We start from the raw sequence: 13,800 nt of genomic DNA on the forward strand, positions 1-13,800 counted from the left end.
GAAGTCTCTGACAGGCACACCCACCTGCTCCCCAAGACTGCTCTTCCTGCACTTGGAAAGCTGTGGGCATGCCTCCCAATTTCAGCTTAGGGGAGATGAATCCTTGGCCTGTTTCTCACAGGACACCATCCCATCTGTCTTGCTGCCTTACACTCCACAGAGCCCTATGCTGAACTGTTCTCCTTTCTCCCTCTACATTCCCAAGTGGATGATCTTCCCTGGTACTCCATACCTACCCAAGACTATTCCATTGTCGATGACTCAGCTCAAGTTCCACCTACTCCTGGAAGCTTTCTCTGATCTGACTAACCCTTGGAGATACTAACTCCCTCGGGCTCCTACTACAATTCAGCACTTAGGCGTACAGGGCTGGCTGCTGCTGCTCCTCCTCCCCTGGTTTTCATGAGCTCGTAGAGTATCTTTCACTCTATCTCTTGGGATCCCCACAGCACCTATCAGAGTCTGGTCACAATCAATAATAATGTCAATGAACAAACCAATTTTTGCTAAATCAGAGAGTTGGAAACTTGATTAGTTTGAATTATAACAGGCATATTGAGTCCAACATAGAGGGCGCTGGGTTTTATCCTTCTCTTTGTGGACAGAAGACCTCAGACCATAAAGGTGTCTGCTATAGGGGTGTCTGCCCCTCAATGTCAGCCATCTTCAGGGCTGTGCTGCTTCTGCAAGATGCAGTACATGTTCAAAATTAGTATGTGTTTCCTTGAGGCAATTCTCAAATCACATTTGAACTCTGTCCCCCTGCTGACCCTATGCCAAAGCTATTCTACCCGCCAAGAATGTCCCCTTGTTCTACATCTTCCATCAAATCCTAAACGCATACTCTGAAATCTTCCCTGACTATACCTTCAGCCTGATCACACAAATAGCAAAATTCCATTTTGGATCATGCTCCTACTTTGGCTGCAGAAGAATGCTTTCCATTTCAGCAAAGCACATATCTGCAGATACACTGCCCACTCTGCCAGGACAAAAGCCACATCTCATAGCAGGTCTTTCCCAACCAAGTGTACCAGGCACAATGGCTCACACAATCTGCAATGCTGATATTTTAATAAATATTTGTGGATCAAAACACCAATCGCAATAGAGCTCTAAAGTGTAATGAGTAGAAAGGTTCACAGAGTTTCACATCAAATCATCCCTTTTAGTCACTACTATTAATCAATACTTTTTTAAAAATCAAAGGTCTTCATCAGGCATGGTGGCTCACACCTGTAATCCCAGCACTTTGGGAGGCCGAGGCAGGCAGATCACGAGGTCAGGAGTTCGAGATCAGCCAGGCCAATGTGGTGAAACCCTGTCTCTACAACAAATACAAAAAATTAGCTGGGCATGGTAGCGCGCACCTGTGATCCCATACTTGGGAGGCTGAGGCAGGGGAATCGCTTGAACCCAGAAGGTGGAGGTTGCAGTGAGCAGAAATCATGACAGTGCATGACTCCGTCTCAAAAAAAAAAAAAGAAAAAGAAAAAAAATCAAAGGTCTCATTGCTCAAATAACAATAGGTCACAGAAAGAGACACCAACAACTGTACAGGACCTGCCATGCAGATTTCATTATTCTGCTACAAGCATATTGGTGCCCCCATTGCTTCTGATGAGCTACTATGTTGGTTCCATCAAATTCAGCTTCTCCATCTCAACCATTCTCCAAGCAACAAATTCAAACTCCAAGAAGCTCCTTTCCACTGACAGAACTGAAAATCATTGGCAGATAAAGGGAATATTGAAGAAATTGCTTTTTACTAAATTTGGCTAACAATATTACAAGCTCCTTTTTCATCCCTAATCCTTTACTAGATCCTGGGGTAAAAGCAACTGTAGCATTTCAGTGGCTTGAAGAGGCTTCCTCTTTCTAAATATCCAACCAGTATGCTCCCAGGTACTTCATCAATCCCACAGAACTTTTACAGTACCTTAGGCCAAAGCCCAATTTCCTTGATCCTACTCCAACCCAAATCAAAGGCGGCTCTGGTTTTGCAGACTGTAGGTCACTGTATCTGATCTCAAAATGCACACAAAGCAACCTATTAGCTATTATTGAACACAGGCTGCAATGTGGCAGGGCAGACCAGGTGCTGTGGGGAGGGAGAGGACATCCCAGGAACCCAGGAATGGCCCAAGACTTCATGCTCTTTAGAATCTACATGGAGAAATGACATCCAGCCCCCTGGATCCATGACATGAGTAAAGTATCCATAGCAGGGTTTCCCGATGCCACCTGACAGGAAGCAGCAGCAAAGCCCAACTACAGAATATTTTCTGGACTTCTAGAAACTGTCTTTGTCTGTTCCATCTCCCTTGATTCAAGTCAGTTATTTTACCAAAGAGAACCAGTTCAAAAGTGGATAATGTAATCCCTTTCTTCCTTCCACATTACTTTTAGTGGTATGTTCTCACATTCAGCTCACCATTGCCTCCTCTCCCCTTCCCGGTCCTCCAAGACTGACTCCAGTGTTCTAATGAGTGCTCACCCCAATTCTACTTACCCCAGCGCACCACCTTCCCTTTCTGTAACTCTTTCAGCGCATCAAACATTTAGCAAAGTGCATAAATCCTCAGTGGGATTGGTTTGGACAGTTGTTGGGGGTGCCTTTAAAGGGGTTTGAGGAGCTCTGACCTTTAAGAAATCCTTAACATTCCTAGGACACCTCTAGCTATAGAATCACAGAATTTTAGAAGGGACACTCTATACCAATCCAAACTTTTTTACTGTACAACAGTAGAAAGGCAATGTAGCTTGTCCCACATCATATGCTAATAGGTGTGAGCCCAGGCTGCTTTCTGCCTCAGCCTTCTTGACCTCTTAGGCCAACCAGTTGCACCCAGCCTCCTCAGCCTTCTCTGTTTTCCACTGTGGCCAGGCTCACACCATCACTGAAGAGCGGAAAAGCACTTGGACTTAAGCAACAAAGATGACTGCATGGTTAAGTGCCAAAATGAGCAAGATGGACAAAAAATACAATTGGAATTTTCAGAGAAAGTCAAGAGCTATGTGTGTTAGAGTCACAATGAGACTCTGGTAGGCACTATTATTATTAATAAATATTTGATGACTGAATGAGTGAATCGGTGACTGAAAGGATGCACATGTGGTAAAATATGCTTAACTCTTAAACTTTAAGGGAGAAACTTTGGGTTGATTGCCCCTGAAAGGCAGCTGAAAATATAAAAAGCCATTATCATTGGCTTAAAGTAGTTACTATTCACACTGTCTACGGGGCCCTCACTGTGTTGCTTCATAACGCAGAGCATTAATACACCTTAAACAACATTGACTTTCAATATTCTATCTCTTCATAAATGCTGTGATTCATTCAGGAAACAAAAAAAAATCATTAATAAATAAGGTTCAACGCTGTGTAAGAAAACCTGTCCCCTTCTTCAAGGCCTCAGAGCTTGGGGGTGTAAGTGACAACAAACAGCAAGGCAGCATAAGCTGGGTGCCTTGCTCTGGGAACTTGGGATGAGGAGCTGAGAGCTGGGAGGAAGGAACTAGTTAGCCCCCAGGGAGGAGGCTGGGTGCAACTAGTTGGCCTAAGATGTCAAGGCTCTGGTTATAAGGGACCAGTCAGGGCACTTTCCACCTGGAGGTGACAACACAGAGACAGCTGAGGTGCAGAGGCAGAAAGATGTTCAGAATGCCCAGAGTCAGTGAAGAAACCAGTCTGACAACAGAGCCTCGGGCATATTGCATAAAATCGGGGTTCAATCTAGAACACTGCAAAGTGCCTGCTGCTGGCTGCCGGACAGGGCAAACCAGCTCTCATGAGAAAGGGTAAAAGGAGGGACACAGAAGAGTCAGGGAACAAATGGGCTGTGAAGAACTTTCCTGATTCTGGAGAACTTACTGGAATTGCTGGGACGGCGGCAACCCCGCTATTAGTTCTTTTCTTTAGAGAGGCTAGAAATTCTGTCCTGAGTGCCATTGCTTAAGTATTGCGGTTTCCTGATGGAAAACCTCCCCCTCATTCTCTCCACCTCGCCTCCCCTCCTTGTGTGTTTGCACATCTTTTTCCTTTTCTCTGGCTGATCCTTAACTCAAAGAGCATTTCCCGAATACTGGGACATCTTTGAGTCCAACTGGATATCACCTGAGACTTTGAGTCTCAAAAAGCACATGGCATAGTAGGCATCTAATAATTCAACAGTTATATGGACATCGGTTGAATTATTAGAACACCAGGAGCCCTTGTGGGCATTTCTGATCATTCCAAGGGGTTATTAATTACTGGGCTATGGCAACAATAATCCCAGGCACCAGTTTCCAGGAGGCAGCATGAAAATCCTCCCAGAGTTCAATCACAGAAATTAGCTGGTATTATTTAATCCTCGTAACCCCCATGAAGTAGGCAAGGTAAGCATCTTTATCTTTATTTTACTGATTAGTTTCCGGAGGCTCAGAGAGGTTAACTGACTTGACGGGGGTCATTTAACTGGGAAGTACAGGGACACGATCCAAAGCGGATCTTGTCACTTCAGATGTGAGGCTCTTCACACTTTGCCACAGCCGTCTGGCCCCAGGTTGGCCACCAACTTGTGTCATTTCAGGCAACCCAGTGTGTCAGTTGCCTCATTCTCTGAACGGAGATAAAATGCTTATCTGGCCTTCCTCCTTAGGAGAATCAAGGGGGCGGAAGCCATATAAAGATATTTTTGAAAAGAACAAAATGCCATGCATATGAAAGGGGGTATTTTTGGTGGGAAAAGATAAGTTGGATCAGAGAAGCATTTTTCCAAGCTGACAAAGTTCTAAAACTCTTATCTGCTCACCATTCATCCCCTATTCCTCCTCAGCACTTGGAGTGGCAGAGCCTCTGCCTACCTCAGGGTTAGCTCAGCTGGCTTTGCCTACAATTGTTTTACCGGGGTCTGCTGATCATTAACCATCATGGGCTCCTGGGAGGGGGTGGCGGCTACCTCCCAGAGGACTCTGTGGACTTCAGGGCTGCTCACATTCTTTACCTGGTATCATTTGCTGTGAACAGGGTAGGAAGTCAACTGCTGGTTTCTAAGCTAAGGGCCATTAAAAAAAAAATAGTTGCTCAGCCAGGTGCGGTGGCCCACGCCTATAATCCCAGCACTATGGGAGGCCAAGGCAGGTGTATTACCTGACGTCAGGAGCTCAAGAGCAGCCTGGCCAACATGGCGAAACCCCGTCTCTACTAAAAATACAAAAATTAGCCAGGTGTGGTGGTGGATGCCTGTAATCCCAGCTACTTGGTAGGTTGAGGCAGGAGAATCGCTTGAACCCAGGAGGCAGAAGTCGCAGTGAGCCAAGATCACGCCACTGCACTCCAGCCTGAGTAACAAGAGAAAGACTCTGTCACAAAAATTAATTCATTAATTAATGGTTCCTCAACCTTAGATGGTACCCTCTAATGGGGGGGGAAAAACCCTCTAAAAAAAGAGCTGTTCCGGACTGAACCTACGAAACTTCTAAATCAGAACAGCAAGGACCAGAAGCTTCGACTCAGTCATCTATGATCACAGTCCCCCAAAACCTTCTGCAGTATCTCAGGGGGGCATAAAAATCTAATAGAAAGTTCAGTAAAAAGGAAAAATGAAAACTCAGAGCTAAGTAAAAATGCAGATTGGCATCATCTTTCTGCGTTCATGAATTGTAGTCTGTGGACATCCTGGTGTGTTTTCTTTCCTGCACTTCTCAGGTATATGGCAGGCCAAAGCATGTGCAACTTCATGAAGAGTTTGTAAAACACCAGGGTTGCCTTTAAAAACCACTCTAAAAGAAGCCCAAACTTATGGCAATAGGCACGATGGTAGCACTCCTTATTCCTGGCCCAAAACACTTTGGAAAACTCACTAGGTTTCAACACATGCCACAGGATAGGAATGGAATTGGATTGTTTTGCTCCCTTCACAGGAACCCCAGGACCAGATAAAATGATGTGCATCAAGACCTCTGTGAGGCTTCCTTTCTTCAGCCCAGTGCTGCTAACTCTCCAGGGCAGCCTCCTGTGCTCCCACTACCAGCCCCTGATAGGACTCTCCCATACACTGAGTGCCTGAATAAACTCAATAACACCATCCCATTTTTAAAGCACTGCAACTCCTCCTTACAATACTAATGTGCTCATAATAATTTACCCCATTCTTCTGGCAGAAGCAAAACTGAAGCAACTTGAAATGCCATCAGCAAAAAGTTATTTATTTCCCATTCCTGAGCATCAGAGAAAACAAGGTTTCATTGGCTGGATCTGCCTTCAATAGCTTTCTGGTTTCAATTTAAACTTCAAGTCTCCAAGGAAAAAAAACTGGCATTCTGGGAGGTCCAGGCCCAGCCAAGTTTCAGTGTCTCCACAGGAACCCAGAAAGGATGCCCTAACCAGCTAGCTATTTCTCATCTGCTTCCTTTTGCATACTATATAGAAGCTTTGGAGCAGAGATTGAAGTACAACTAAAAATAATGACCACATTGAGAGAACTCTCCTCTCCCAGAGGTACACTTTTGTGCCAGATAAGTATCGATTCATCCCATAGAGGAATTCAAAGTTAACAGGAGAAATGAACAGGGAATCCAGGGGAAAGTACCTACCTATTTATTTCTTCTTCAGCAAAATCCTGCCTCCTGCCTCTCCCCACTCACCATTTTCAACTAAATCCTAAGACACTCCCAAGCACTGTTTCCTTTTTCCCCAACCCTTATTTAGATCAGGTGATTTACAAAGTAGCTCACTCTGAGTAAGGCAAGTCCATGACCAGAAGCCCTTATGGCAGCAGGGCCTGTCGGGTTAACTTAAAGATACCTCTAAGTTCCCCTATGTGATGTCCAGAACTGGGCCTTCCAGCAGCGCCTTCCTATGTAACATTCTGATGTTAACATACAAAAGATCAAATTACAGCCCTTCACTTGCCTAGCCCTCTCATGAACATATAAGGCAGTTGATATTTTCCCCCAAGCTAGAACCCCTTCTTAACCGACACTTCTGCCTCTCAGACACTCCACCTTATGTTCGCTGCAAGCCATCCCCTCCCCCACCTCCAGTTTGTTTATTCCAGAGACACATCTATTTTCCCAGCTAAAAGAGACGAGTCCCTTTCCCTCCTCTGGCTCCCGAAGGCGCATTCGCTCACCACCTCCTCCCCCAGCTCAGCTCAGGTTACTGTAGTGGCTAGCAACTCCCACAGCCCAGGTCTAACACCAACTCAACTTCCCAAGACCAATAGTTTGTTTTGGTTTTGGTTTTGTCACCTTAATGGGGGAGGAGAGATCTTGTGCCAAGCAACACTCTGGGTACCTGGTCTCCATATCTTTTGGGGCTACATTCCCTGCAGTTTGCAAATACTCTGTTTAACCACACTTGATTTCTTCTTCCTCTTCCGACTTTCCCCCAAACACTCTGTCTTAATACCCTTTTCTGGGAACAGGCAATGAGACTAAGCACAGCGGAAAACAGCACCTCACCTTCACTCTGAAACCTGGGAATCCCACGTCAGAGCAAAAGAGCTCATGCCTCCCTCAGGGTTAAGGATGGTAGAAGCCACAGAAATCATGAAAAAGGGGAGGGAGTAACCTGGGATTGTAAACTAGCTACATCTTAAAAGTGCTACAAACTTTCTCCTCCCTCACACGCCCCTGGCTGGTTGGCTCCGCCTTCCCATCCCAGCTGGGGTGTGCAAAGGAAACTGTCCCAGGAATGCCCAGGTCTGGTCCAGTGTTGCAGATGTGGCCTGCACACAACACCGCCCGTCCTCTCCAAATACCTCTGCTCTACCCCATCCCCTTTCTCCCACAGCACACACTTACATGCTTTGCACATGAAGATGAGTTTGGATGGGGCACAGGAGATATACCTATTTACTAAAGGAAGGTAAGAGATGGTGCCAAATTGGCAGATAGTTTTGGTGACAGTACAGAGACTTCAAGAAATTAGTTTTTAGTATAAATCTACAGAAAAAGAAGAAAAACAGGATGAAGAGTGAAGGAATGAAAAGAAAAAGAAGGAAAAAGAAGAGAAAAACAAGCAATGCCAGTGGACTCCAACTAAACTTTAAGAGGAAAGGTGTGGATATTTGGCAAGAGGTGGGGGGAGTGTAGGGGCTGGAAGGGAAAGGTATCTGCTGTAGAATTCCAGAATAAACTGCCCTTTTTGGAGGAGAGTTTCTGCAGGGATAAAGAGACACACAAATTGCCCTTTTAGCGTTAGATGTCAACCGTGAGATTATCAGGACAGTTTATTTGAAACGGAAACGAATCGGAAATCCTTCCCACAACAGTCCTTTTAGACAGATACACACCCTGAGAATCCAACACAGACACACATAAAGAATAAATGCAGCATCAGGGGGCAATAAGAACTCCCTTTCCACACTCCCAATACCTCTAGCCTCATCTATTTCCAATTGCACAACTTTCAATCTCCAATGAAAATATTTCCAGTTGGATCCGATTTCAGACTTGTAGTAAGTGGTCTGGATGGGGGGGCGGGGGGAATAGGTGCTGTACTGTGCAGGGGAGGGGGGCTGGAAGACAGTATTTCGGCAGTTAACTTATTTTTTTAGAACCAGCATGCTCTACCGATCAGAAATTGCTATTACCCAACAATGCTTCCATCACAAACAGACACTGAAAACAGCATCCCCGTTATCACCATCTTGCTAAAGATCTGCCCGGTCCAGTTTACCTGACTTTGTCCCTGCGGAACTTCTCAGACAGTATTTCGGTCAAAGAGAAAATGGTTTGGAAGACAAAAACAATAAATCGATACCGAAGGGTTCCCTTTCCGGAGTGATTTCCCACTGGAAACCACCGAACGGGGAAGCCTGCCGTTCATTCCCAAGCCCACGGCTCCTCTAGAAACGCACACAATGCGTGCTTTCAAAACGGCATTCGTCTGCTTTTAAGGGAATTCCTATCTTTTCAGAGTCCCAAAACCAGAGAGCATAAGAAAGAGACTCAAATCCATTGATTAAGATTTTTAAGAAAAAGACTAACACACAGCCACAACACAAGCACACACCAACCTTCGCCGGCTGGACCACTTCTTGCCTGTTCTTCTTTCTATTAACGACACGTTAGATTCTGATACATTCCCCCCCCAAAAAAATCCAACTAGGTTACAATGTAGCTCTCTAGCTCCACTTAACCTGCAAGTTACAAAGAGAGAAAAAAAAAAAAAAATCCTGCCTTCCCACCCCTTTCCTTACCCCCTCCCCCTCCCGAGTCCACTCCACCAACGCCAAACCCGCCAGCCCCGCCAGCCGGCGGCAGGACCGAGGGAGGGTGCAAAAGGCGGGGGGCGGGGGGGGAAGATCAGATTAGGCGAAACTCAATAAGCTCCCAGCCCTCCAGCCCAAAGCTTCCACCATCGCCGCCACCAACGAGCCACTCCAATTGAGCCAGCATCGCCGCCCACCCGCCGGCCCGCCGGAATCGCGCCCATCTCCTGCAACCTCGCCCGGACCGGCATCCCGCCCCCTCGGCCCGGTCTCCCCCTTCCCGCCGGGTGCAAAGTCAAAGACCCAGCAAGGCGACGTGAACTTTTGCATGCAGGGCACACACGTCGCCCCCGGTTCCGGGCGTGCGGGGGCCCGCGGCGCAGAGGGAGGCTGGGCGCCCGGGCTCCCGGGCCAAGGTCGCCGCGCGTGCTCACCCATGTCCCGGCGGCTCCGGCTCCGCTGGCCCCGGCGCTCGCTCAGATCCCGGCTCCGGTCGCTCGCCCGAGCCCCCAAAGGTGCTGCTGCGGCAACTCCATGGCGATGAGCATCTGTCAAACGGCGAGCCGCGGGCTGGCCGCCCTAGCTCGGGGGGCGCCGGGGCCCCCGGGCGCGCGGAGGCGGCGGCGAGCGGCGGGCGCCCCGGCCGGCCCCGCGCTTCCCGCCCGACTCGGCCGCCTCCGCCGCGCCACCGATTTATGGAGAGAGATATCAAGGGGGAAAATGGCGTCTCCGGAGCCCGAGGAGTCCTGGAGTAATCACATTCACACACACACGCCCGCACGCACACACACTCGCACACACTCGCACACAGGCGCGCGGCGAGCCCTGCTAATTTTAGCAGGAGCCAAAAAAAAATTTTTTTATATATATATATATATCCCCGTCTCTCCGATCAATGCTTTTTTTTTTTTTTTTGCTTTTTTTTTTTTTTTTTTTTTTTTTTTTTTTGCTTTTCTTCAAAGGATGGGTTGGAGCGTTAAAAATGTTGCTGGGTTTGGGCTCGCAGGAGGCGGCGCGCGGAGGGCGAGGGCGCTTTTGCTGAGCTGTGCAGTTCGGTCCGCGGCGCCCAGCGGCCCTGCCCGCCCGCTTGTCCGCCCGCGGTCGCTAGTGTTGCCGCCGCCGCCGCCGCCGCCGCCGCTGCTCCATGGCCGCGCCCGCCCCGCGCCCCCGCCGCGTCCCGTCGCCGCCCGCCCGCGTCCCTGGCTAGCGCTGGACTGGGGTCGGGCCCGTGTGCCTGCCTCCCGCGCCCTCTCCGAGTCCCGGACTCCTAGTGAAAGGAAAGGGGAGGGCGCGGGCGCGGGAGGGAGAAGGATCGGAGCGGCAGCGCGGCCCAGCCGAGCGGGTACCGACCGTCACCCCGCGATCTTCCTCGCAGGGGGCGCCGGCGCCCAAGCTGCTCGCCCGAAGGGCCCAGGGCCGCTTCCCAGACCGGAGCCGGGGGAGGCGCAGCCAGTAGCGAGCCGCGAGCGATCTCTCCCCCACCCGCCCCCCTGCCCCAGTGAATTTCTGTCAATTGAAGGGAGCGGGTCTCTTGCCCGGGGAAAAGGAAAACAGTTCGTGGACGGGCATCCGGGACCCCTCGCCGCCCCCAGCGCCCCTCCCGCTCCCCGGAGCCCTTGCGGCCCAGTGGCTCCTGCGCGCCGGAGTCCGCCGCGAAGACTGAGCGGCCGCGGGGAGCGCCGCGGGCTAGGCGCGTATTCCTGGGCTCAACACTGCCACTATCTGACACAACAGGAGCAGTGTCGGGGGGGTCCTGCGCGCCCAGACGTGAGCTGTGATAGGCTCTCGAAACTGGGCGCATTTTTTTTTAACCTGGTAATTACATTTCACTTTCAGGGTTTTTTTTGGGTTTTTTTGTTTGTTTGTTTTTTTGTTGTTGTTAAGCGACTTGTATGCATTCAGATCTCGTGCATTTTCTCGTTATTCACGAGAATTGGACACTTGATGAAGGGAAGGACCTGGAGAGACGGCAAACGCACACTGGCATGCAGTTGTCTTCAGGGTGGTGGGAATGAACAAAGTGGAATGTCTGTCTTCAGTTCTTACAAAATATGGTGGCATTTTTAATCTCTGAGTGTTTGTATTTGGCCTACAAAGGGGGTCTTTTCAGGGAAACCGAGGAATGGAACCCTTCAGAGACATGTCTACATTATAAAACAATATAGGATAGATACGGATTCGGGAAGGTCTGCAAATGGTTCCGCTTAAAGACCTTGAAGTAAAGTTGACTGAGAACTCAGATTCTGAGACGAATCCTTTCACGTTCTTCATGAGAGTTTTGGGCTATTTGGACTGAGGAATGATTTGGAGGTGAGTCAGGGGCATTCCCTCACTGAGGCCATCAGTGGCTGCCTCCTTGCAGTGGCTGCTGGTTTGAGTTCCTTCACAGAACTTCTTCGTCAAGTTTTTCATAGGAAAGCTGCAGTGAAGTGGAGTGAAAGAGACTGTGGACTGAAGGGTGAACCCCTTCCAGCCCCAATCCCATCCCGATTCCTGTCTGGATGCAGGTTCAGTCTGACTCAGAACGGACAGTTCACCCTTTTACTGATCCAAGTGCTCTGTCCTCTTTTATTCAGAGGAATGTTGTGACTGGCCACAAACTTTTCCTCTGTCACTGCAAGACCTCCCGTGGAGCCATGTTTCAATAGGTCTTCTACTAGGCTTTATTACTGCGTCATTGTTATTGCTGGGAAAATAATGCTTGATTAGGAAAAAAAATAGCAGGCCATATGAGCTGATGATAGAAGTAGAGATCAAGGCACAGAATACAATATCAAACAACTATTCTCTGTAATCAAATGACCTTTCTCATTTGCTTGTACACCCAGATTTCTGAAATCCTATACCAAAAATAGAGAACTAAAATAGCATGTAACCTATTCCCCACACTTTTCCAGTGGAGAAAGTAGCCCCAGAAATCAGAAGGGTTTGTCCACAAGCATTTGACTGTCTGATGCCATCCAAAACAGAACTAAAGCCTATTGCCCTAGTCCTTTCCCTTCTATAACCTAGGCATATTTACAGGGTCTTCCTTCCTGTGGTGGTGTGTGGATTAGAAGAGTAGCTAAGAAAAGCACATACCTTATTAAAATTCACTACAATAGATGATAAGTCTGTAGAATTATAATGCAGTAGAAGTTTACCTGTGAAATCACCTATTAGAATCCCATCTTTTTAAAACTGGGGAAACGATGCACTACCCCAAGCCACTAAGTTAATTCAAAGCCAGGAATAGATGCCGTGTTCCTTGACGTCTTATCCAAAGTTCCTTCCTTATATGTAGCCCATCTTTGAATCATGAGAGGGGAGAGGAGAGAAAGGAAAGGAGGGATATTCTCACTCTCTTACATATATATGAAAAAATATATATGCCTATGTGTGTGTGACGGGGCGTACAGTCACGCACCCATAATAATGTTTCCGTGAACAACAGACCACATATATGACTGTGGTCCCATATAATATAATACTTTACTTTTGCTATACATTTTCTATGTATAGATACACAAATACTTACGACTGTGTTACATTTGCCCACGTTATTTAGTACAGTAATATTCTGTACAGGTTTGCAGCCTAGAAGCAATCGGCTACCCCATATAGCCTGGGTGTGCAGTAGCCTACATCATCTAGATTTATGTAACTGCACTCCATGATGTTTGCACAATGTCACCCACCGATGTATTTCTCAGCACACATCCCCATGGTTAATTGAAGCATGATTGGAGATATATAGATATATATATATATATACACACATATAAATATATACACATATAAATACATATACATATATGAAATAGATGCCATAAATATTTTATACATATTAATATTTTTAGTATATAACAATATATTACAAATATAAAAATTTTCATATATAATAATAAAGGATTTCTAAAAACTAAAACCCCATCACTGAACTATACATCTGTTAATAGAATAGGACCTATGTTCAAATCCTAGGTGAATGTCACAGGAATTCTTCTCATCTTATTTCTCAATTCGACCACTTTGTGATCTTCTGAGAAACAAACCTTGACACACAGAAAGTCTGAATTTCATCTAGCCTGAAAATAGAGTCGGACAATTTTAAGATACCCATTTTCAGGGCCCAGGAACCCTTGAAAAAAATCAAAAGGCCATCCGAGCACTTGATGGGAATGCACAGGACATACATCTCTTAGTACTACACAGTCTCCAATATCTGAATCATGCAGGCACTCAGCAAATAATTATGGAGCATGGTGATGTGCCAGATACTTTGATAGCAACTAGAGATATAAATGTGACCAAGACATAGTCCCCATCCCCACTAGAATTCATGACCTAGTGGGAAAGATTGTCATGAGAACTTCTGACTACAACTAATTCCCAAAAATATCAGAAAGGAGAGGCTTACAAAGTGCATGGAGTACAGTTGCTGAATTGGTGGGAGGAGAGTGGGGTCTGAAATCACGTCTTCTTAAAAATTGCTGCACATTTATTTTCTATGTGTATTTAATACACACTTTTCATTTTCCCCTTTGCACACACATATATTTTTTTCCATTATCTGTTTTCCAACCAAATTTAAAACTTATGAGGACTAGGCTGTGCC

The 13,800-nt window shown here is 47.0% G+C and overlaps 1 protein-coding gene across 4 annotated transcripts in view; it reads right to left on the bottom strand.

Moving 5' to 3' along the window:
- The window catches only part of LOC105499475 (SET binding protein 1), a 383,331-nt gene extending 373,027 nt beyond the window's left edge, over positions 1-10,304 (bottom strand). The window contains exon 1 of one of the 4 annotated variants that reach the window (XM_011772037.3): positions 9,638-10,304. The gene's annotated coding sequence lies outside the window, so the exon portion shown is untranslated. The other 3 variants (XM_011772042.3, XM_011772081.3, XM_011772062.3) reach the window with 3 other exon arrangements.
- Positions 10,305-13,800: the final 3,496 nt, after the last annotated feature.

The sequence above is a fragment of the Macaca nemestrina genome, chromosome 19, assembly GCF_043159975.1.
Source record: "Macaca nemestrina isolate mMacNem1 chromosome 19, mMacNem.hap1, whole genome shotgun sequence".
Classification (NCBI taxonomy): Eukaryota; Metazoa; Chordata; class Mammalia; order Primates; family Cercopithecidae; genus Macaca; species Macaca nemestrina.